Raw genomic sequence first — 8797 nt, 5'->3', positions numbered from 1 at the left:
TTTCCACTGTATTCTTAATTTAGGTCCATCTTCATACTAGCTTCACTAATAGTTAGTTTCACAGAGAATTCTCTTGATTGCCATTCTGCTTTTCTTGTCCTCCCTGTGGAATGAAATGTTTCGTCACAGGAATAAAGATTTTAGGGTGTAGCCTTCTGAAAGATAGCTGAGAAAGTCAGAAAAATTTTCTGAAAGTTTTGATATATAGTGATTGCAGTGTGTTCTTTATGTCTTTCTCTCCTCCACTCCTTCTGATGGCATCAGGGTCTCTAGGCATGTGTGATATAACCGGGGATAATTTCATGATGTAACATGCCAGGTCAGCATAATGGCATTTTGATAAATATTGTCCTTTTTGGACAGTAGTTTTCCTTTAGTCTTTTTGGAGACCTACACAGATCTGGCATTATCTTTATTACAGAATGAATTTCGAAGAGAACTGATGATTTGTGTGTTTGGGCAATATCAGGAGCATAAAGTATTGATTGATTGTTTTGATACTGATTATCTGATTGATATTGATTTGATACTGATTACTGGTGGATTTCTAAGAAAGAGATTAAAATGAATGTCCCAAAATACTCTCATACAAGTATTTGCAGAAACTGTGTTCGTGTCCCTGCCCCACAGCTGTGCTTATTCATAGAGAGAAGGGAATTGCCTGGAGGTATAAATTGTAAGCACAGTGTCCTGGTGGCACTTTACACTAAAGAAAAACCATTTAGCAGAACTCTAAACTGCATTTAATTGCAAATTAGCACTGAAGTACTCACCCGAAGAGTCGGGCATCAGCAAATCCTAGTGTTTTGCATGCGGTTGGAGAGTGTTTCTTTGCCGAGCAGGATGGGATGGATGCAGGCACCCTCTCTGTGTGCCCTGCTGCACCGGAGCTTGCAGAGCTGAGCAGGCAGCAAAAGGACAATTTTAATATCAGTCTCAGCCTGTAATAGGAGAGAGATCCAGCAGAGAGAGTGAGGGAAAGAGAGTCGGCATTTCCAAGTTACATTCCCAGCCTCTGACTCGCTATATGACTGCACGTAAATCACTAAGCCACTCTAATTAAAGTTTATGAGCTGGAAAATAGTTGTGCATGTATTTACTCCAGGACTTACTGTTTTACATGAGAAAGGAACAGATGAGATTTCATAAGTTGGTCCACCAGGAAGCCAGTTGTTTCTCTTTGGGAGAGGATCGGGCTTTTGTGTGTCTCCAGGACACTTGTTTAATGGACAAATGGAAGGTGATGGGGAAGCAGAGGAATAAGATTGCCTCTGCAATAGGAAACCTCCACCTAAAAGTGTTCCAGGAACCAAAACCAAAATTGCAGAGCTGTATCCTGTGAGTTGGTATTGCCTTTCTATTCTTCTTTACCTGGTCTTGTTTTCATAGCTTTTCCTTGTTGCTTGTTCTCCTGTGGTGCTGCTATTGGCGCACTGTTTTCTTGGTTAAAATTGTACTTGCTGGGTTACTTACCCCCATTTTTGCCATCTCTGAGCCATGCCTGAATTGTGACTACTTTTCCTTTTTTTTCTAGACAGTCTCTGCTGGTTATGTAGCTCCTGTATTTGAGTGGCACATACTTTTTTTCACAAGTCAACTTCAGGAAAGCAGGAGTGTGAAATTTGCTTTATCGCTGCTGTGCCCTAGGTACCATAGAAATGCTCATATTCACTAAAACCTTTGCAGCCTCTTCACATCCTGTGAAGTCTGCTCACTTTTCTTTTGCTATGTTTTGGCTCAAGTCTATAGACCATGCTAATTCCCTCTGCAAGATTAGGAGGGGGCTAGAGCCAGACATTTGGCACAAGTAAGTCAGCGCTACTCCGCTGCGGCAGGTTCGCACCCTGAAGACCTGCTCATCACCAGGACTCCCAGGAAAACTATTGCAAGAAAGTAGAGTGCTGTCTACCCAGACAAGAGGAGGGGTGTGTGCTCTGAAACTCAGAAGCAGGGTGAACTCAAAACATGGATATGAGGAATTTCTGGTGTGCCAGAGGGCTCTTTGTGGATACAGTGGGAACACAGATCTGTTCCCCCTAACATGTTGTTTCTTGAAGTTCAGGAACTTTGCAATGAGGGCTTGAAGCTGGAGGTGAATTTTTTAATCCAAGCAGGGCCCGTGGTATAATGTGTTCTTCTTGGGCAAGCTGTGAATGTATGTTGGGTGCTGATTTCCCATGCTCCTCAACAAGGGCACTGGGAATGTCCTCTGTTGTGGGCACTGGCTCAGGTGCATGGTGCTGTGTGGCATGTTCTTGTGGTGGTGGTGTGTACGATGCTTTGCAGTTAGGTAGATTTTATGAACTAAAGCCTAAGTAGAAAGAAATCTGTTCTGTTTTTTATCAAACATTCATGTGGCTCTTCATTTTAATTTTTTTTTTCCCAAATCAAGTTTCTATCAATGATTCTTAATTACCCTCTATTCTCCAGATAAAATAAAATCTGAATTCAGGTTCTTCCAAATTCCTTAATGCTGTCTTCTCTTCTTCCTGCGTCTGCATCTCTTGCAATTCATTTAAATTTTGTGGTGTAATATCATGGTGACTTTCAATTTTTTTGGAGACCCTAAAAAGCACTGTTGATGCCTGTTTCTTGCCGAAGAAGTGACACTTCTCACTGTACAAGTGCACTTCTCCATATATGTGTTGCCTCTTCAGGGCACTTAAATTGTTCTTCCTTGCGTACAACCCCACTTATAATCTATTTTGCATCAACAAATGAAGGCTGAATTCAGCAGATTATTGAATCTAAACTAATTACACTCCTAAAATAGTGAAATTAATCCCTAATATTATTTCTTCTAAAGAGATCTGTCCTTTATATTAATTATCAGATATATTAATATCAGATATTAAGGATTTTGGGGAGAAAATGACTCTCTCTCATCTAACGATGTGAGTTGTATAAGTGAGTGGTCTTAAGTTTCTCTCTTTGAAAACTTTAATTAGCCTCAGGAAAATATTACCTAGGGAGGCTGTGAAATTTCCATTGCTAAGACCAGGCTGGACAATCACCTGTAACAACATAACCAGAATTTATCCTGCCTTGAAATCAGGTAAGGAGTGTTTGCTTGATGTCCTCTCCAGCCTGTTTTTCAGTCGTAAGGGTTGTAATGATTGGATGCCACAATTTCGTTTCTTGGTGTCTGCCTTCTGCAGGGTGCAAAGCCCCAGTCACCACTCAGCTGAGTCTCTTGGAAACACCACCCAGTCTCCCAGGATTATCATAGAATTATAGAATGGTTAGAGTTGGAAGGGACCTTAAAGATCACCGAGTTCCACCTCCCCTTTATTATTAACACCTCCGCTAGAGCAGGTTGCTCAAAGCCCCATCCAGCCTGGCCTTGAACACTTCCAGGGATGGGGCAGCCACAACTTCCCTGGGCAACCTGTTCCAGTGCCTCACCACCCTCACAGTAAAGAATTTCTTCCTAATATCTAGATGCTCCTCCTAGAGCATCATTAAGCATCATGGTTCTGGCCTCTTGGAAACCACACGCAGGGGGTTTTATTAGCAGCCAGAGTGAATAGTTAAGAGATTTGTCTTCCTAATCAGAGGTGACTGTTGTGAAGGCTTACACTCTAGCCATCTTGCTCAAATATATTGTTGTTTTCAGAAGAAGGAAATTTTCCACAATCTGCATGCCCCCGAAGCTTCAGATTCTGCTCCTGGACACAAGCATATATCTGGCTGCTGCTGGAGATATTAGCAGGCATTACACCACAGAGAGCATTATTTGTTGTTTTGTTGAGCTATAGGAAAACAAACCCACAAATAAATTGTAAAATTCAGATGACTTCAGGCTTGTGGATGCTGTTATGTGCCCTTTGAATATTGAAAAATAACTGTATAAATGCAGCACTTTGAAAACATAATGCTTGTGATTTTTCACATCAAAAATTAAAAACATAACAGGCTGCTGAGATGAATCTGAAATTTCAGTTTTGATTTCCTTGTTGTAAATAAATCAGTTGTATTCCAAAGATGCTATCCTGGGAAAAAAAAAAAAAGGCTTCAGGTATCTGAGTATGACATCACTTGCAAAATCATAGTCTGTTGTTACTGGAGCTAATAAGTTCATTCTTATTCATAAAAGCATTGCATGCCTTTACATCTCTAAGGACAGCTTGTGGTTTATAATAATTTTCCAAAACAACAGAACGCATTATTCTTGCTCATATCACTGACTTGAGAGCACACATTGGCCCACTCCTGCCGTAGACACAAATTCACTCTGTTTTCCTTCTGGGAGAAGAGGTTTAGCAATTTGCTGAAAATTGCCCATCAAGTAGAAGAAGGGATGAGACTTTGCAGGAACTAGGGGGTTGCTCTGTTCTTGGTCCCCCAGACTTTTTTGCTCCCTTGGGAGGATAGGGAACTGTAAGAATCTCCTTCATGAAATGGGAAGAGAGGTGGACTAGGATGGAAAAGAAGGACAATGGCAAAGTCATGGTGTGTGATGAAATATAAATGGACAAAAACACAGCCTGGACAGACTGCATCAGTGGTTTGCAACTGCTGAGGTAGCAGTTACTATGAAGCTCCTGCCTTCTCCAGATGATGCTGTTGAGGCAGATGTGACCTTAAGCTCACTTGGGGCATGGAAAGTCTCATGCTCTGTTTGCAGTGTGCCAGCCACCGAGGGGTCTACAAAACCCTGAGGCCAAATGTCAGTGCCCAATAAAAGACAGGTAATGGTCAGGTCCATTCTTGTTGCAGTCATTCACCTCTTGCAAAATGTCCTGAAGGTGAAAATTCCCTGGATTTGTCCAAACCTTAGGAAAGACATCAGGAGTTCAGTGCTCTGCAGGAACAACTGAGACTTTTCTCCCTGCTCGTTCGGTGGCCTCTCTGCATGAGGAAGGGACCAGGAAGGTTGCAGCTATTCTGTGGTCTGCTCCTTTCCTGCAAGAGGTGGGGAAGGCATGTTCTTGCCTTCCTCAGGGTAAGAAGAGCCTGGCCAAGCTGCAAAGGACATGGTGAAACACCCCAGCAGGGGAGACGAGGAGAGAGCAGGAAGAAAAACTGATATACGGCTGACAAAATGACATTGATTAGGCCAAGTAAAAAAAGCCTAAATAACTTTTTTTTAACAGGCTTAGAAGTTTTGAGGCTTGATATTGCCTTTTTATAGTGTCTGAGTCAGGATTTTGGATCTCCTGAGGTTGGCTATAGTGGAACAGTTCCATTTTAAAGAATATATTATTTAAAAGAGGAATTGTTTGTATTAATTAAATATGAATGTCTGCAGCACAGGAATAAGAATGAGTGCATTTCTAATAGGAAGCAGTGGATCGATTTCTTTTGTAACAGTTTCAAATCTGTTTTCACAGGCACTGGGGGCCTTTCAGCACGGGATGTGCTGGAAAGATGGTCGGTAGATGAGCTAGAGGGTAGGCTGTGGCTTGGTACTCTCTGTACCCACACTTTGGTGATTGGAGACCTACTGCAAAGTGGAATCCTCTGGTCCTGCAAGGCAGCAAGGAGAAACCAGTCTTTGATAACTGCTTTATTTTCCAGTGCTTGTCCAAGTTGCTTGGATAAGTTGTCCAGTGCTTGTCTACAATGATAGATGAAGTACTCATGTTGCAAAACATCTTTTAAGAGATGGATTTGAATCTATGCTTATTAATCAGAATGAAGGACTCAATTAAAAAAAGGCTTGTCTTATCATTCACTTTTTGGGGGTTTTTTCATGTATTTGCCTTTTTGTTGGCTAGCTGTTTTGGGTTTTTTTTTTGAGCACTAGAGCTTGGAAAAATGAATGTCTTCAGCAGGACCTCAGCAGCAACTGTGTTGCTCTACAGATCCACTGCTGTAGGTCTGTACTGCTTATTAATGTAAAAGTAGCTGCAGACATTCACATAACCACTTGTGAATTTATTATTGTCCCATTTTTTATAATTATTGCATTGTTTCAAAATTCAGTAATGAGTCTTACTACTTTTAAGACTGAAAGGAAATAGAATCACCTAACCAGGGCTTTAATTGAAAATTTAGGTTTCACCTCACCCCTAAACACGTTAGGGTGTTTAGCCTGAGATGGGGGTCACATAAACCTGAGTGTAGCTTTTATCCTAGCCATGCCCTTCCAGTGTTGCGATGTGATGTCACATTATGTGGTTGAGCAGATCTTCTGTGATAGGTAGGCATAAAGTATTTTCCTAGTATCAACATCCAAAAAGTTGATGTTCCAGAAGCTCTCTGATTCCTTCTTGCAGGAGAGATACGAGACATTGCAATTTTACTGATTTCTGTTGCGATTAGCACCAAAGCAGCAGTCTGATGTGATGAAGCACAGTGCACTCCTGAAGTGCAGGAAATGTTAGTTTAAACTTTTCTTAGTGAATTCAAAGTGGTGATTCTTCTTCAACAGGTGTGAAAGAATCTACCCTAGAATAACCAGCAGCCTGGTGGTTAAACAAGTCTTCCAAGGAGAAAAGACAGATTCCCAGTCCATAGTTTAAGTCTTCAGATTTTTGCCTTAAACTGAGCTTAAATCAAGACATTCTTTTTAAGGAATCTCTTTTACTACATTAGGATGTCAAAAAAAAAAAAAAAAAAAGAAAGAAAAGGGTGGTGCTCTGCAATTGTTTTGAGATAATTTTTCTGGTCGTTGTTATTTACATTCCTAAATACAACAGCTAGTTGGACTGTTGGGAAATACTTGGCTAAGGATGTGTGTCACAGAAATGAGTTTTGACAGCTGTCACCAAACTGGAGAAAACTGAGTACTGAGAAGGAGGTATTTAAAGGATGAAGCAGCATTTGTCACCAGGTGTGTTGGACTCATGGTCCGTGTTATCCGCGTAGCAACCAGGATGGGTGCAGGAGGACAAGGCGATGCTGCCTAAAATACGCAGGGAAAGTTTAGAATAAAAATGACACTTGACAGTATGACTTGGGACCCAGCAGACACTGAGAGCTGACTAACTTTGCTGTGGAGACTCTCAGTAATAGATGTCATCGGCCAAATTAAAGAAAACGATCATTCCCTTTTTTGCTGTTAAAAAGATAACAATACCCTCTGGCACTAATGTGTCCTTTTAGCTTTTGTCTTTTATAGACTCAGATAAAATTATTCATAGTTTTATTGTTTTTAATATGTCATGAGAGGGCAGAAAGTTATTTTCTTAATTAACACAATTGATAATGTTATCTCTTTAGCTGTATTAGTTCTAAAATGAGCTCTACTAATTCTTTCTATGAGGTGGCACTGGGTCCACGGACGTCTTCTATTTCACTCTACCATTTATCCCTTGGTAAATTCATCTGCTTCTACAAATGAATGCAACACTTCTATGTGGTCGATGACTTTGAATATAATATTTCATTTAATATAATATTTTGATATAATATTTATTTATTTAAAATATTTAAAAATTATTTAATATATTTATTTATTTATTTTAATATAATATTTATAATATTTAATATAATATTTCATTCCCTGTGCTCTCTTTTCAAGCGCATCAAAGTTTTGCTGCTGCAGTATCTTTCACAGAGGAATCTCTTTGCAGCATCCGATTGCAGCTGGGTTTCTGCCATTTCTGTGGCACATACTGCATACTGCTCTTTCTCATACTAAGTGACTTTTTTTCTCTGAGCTACAACACACTTTTAGGCTTCTTTGATTTTTTTAAAAAGTGGTTGGCATTAATATTTCCTTCATTTGCCTGCAAAATTACGAAAATACTTTCCCCACTTCATACCAGTTTGGCTGTTTTCCATAAACTGAATGCATGCATTTTTGGCAGGCCAACATAAGTGTAATGATTCTTTTCTTACTAATTTAGATTAGGGACTTCAATTTTGCCAATATCTGCCAATATTTAGCTGAGCCACATGGAAGAAGGCATAATTTGAATCTGGGTGGGTACAGCCCACCTCTGCAGCTTCCCAATATGTTTTAGGAGTTCACAGGAACTTGAAAGAAAAGAAGATTGGTACAAATATGGATCAGTTATACACTGAAGTTTATATTAAAATAACATTTTATAGTCCCTGCCCCTGTCTCATGAACTTTCAGGGGCTGTGGATCAGAACCTTTATGACCTTTATCAGGCATTTAACACTGTGGTATCTTAAAAAGCTCATGTATAAGCAAAACCGACAAAGTTAGCAGTTCAAAGCTTGGTTCCTGAAATAATTCATCTGGGAAAACACACATTCCCTACATTTGCTAGGCTTTACCTAATAGTTTAAAGGTTATCCCTCTCCTTACCTTTTTATCCAACATTTAAGCACTAGATGCTGATCAGGATTATGGCTTATCTTGACTTAGAATTATGAGCAGAATAATTATTCTGACTTTTAATTACATTCTTGTCTATTTTTTACAATCTAAAAGTGAGATTTGATTCCTGAATGGAGCTTCATTTGGGGAGCACAATTAATTCTTGCGTGATCAGGATGATAAAAATCTTTTAAAGTCATCTTCTGTTATTAAAATCCTGTATTATATCTCACTGGAACACATTTTGCGTAAATCAAGCAAAGTTGTTTTTTATCTTCTGATATCTGAAACGTCTTTTATTCTTAATTTGCCAGACATGATTTAAAATAGTGAGGAAAGTTTGTGTGTCTTTACGGAAGTTAGATTTTAATCTCCCTTTTCTTTCTGCTAAACATTTTCAAGAAATAATGTGCTCTCTCTGCTTAAAGACAAGATAAGGGTTTTTCTTCTTTTTCAACAACCAGATAGTACTAGTCTGTCATAACATTAACATTTGCAAGCAGCTAAAAAACTTATGTTGAGCCAAGCAGTAAAATCTGCCATTTTGTAGCAGTCCAGTTT

This window comes from Numenius arquata, chromosome 9 (genome assembly GCF_964106895.1).
Source record: "Numenius arquata chromosome 9, bNumArq3.hap1.1, whole genome shotgun sequence".
In the NCBI taxonomy this organism is placed as follows: Eukaryota; Metazoa; Chordata; class Aves; order Charadriiformes; family Scolopacidae; genus Numenius; species Numenius arquata.
Note: the sequence above shows the minus strand (reverse complement) of the source record.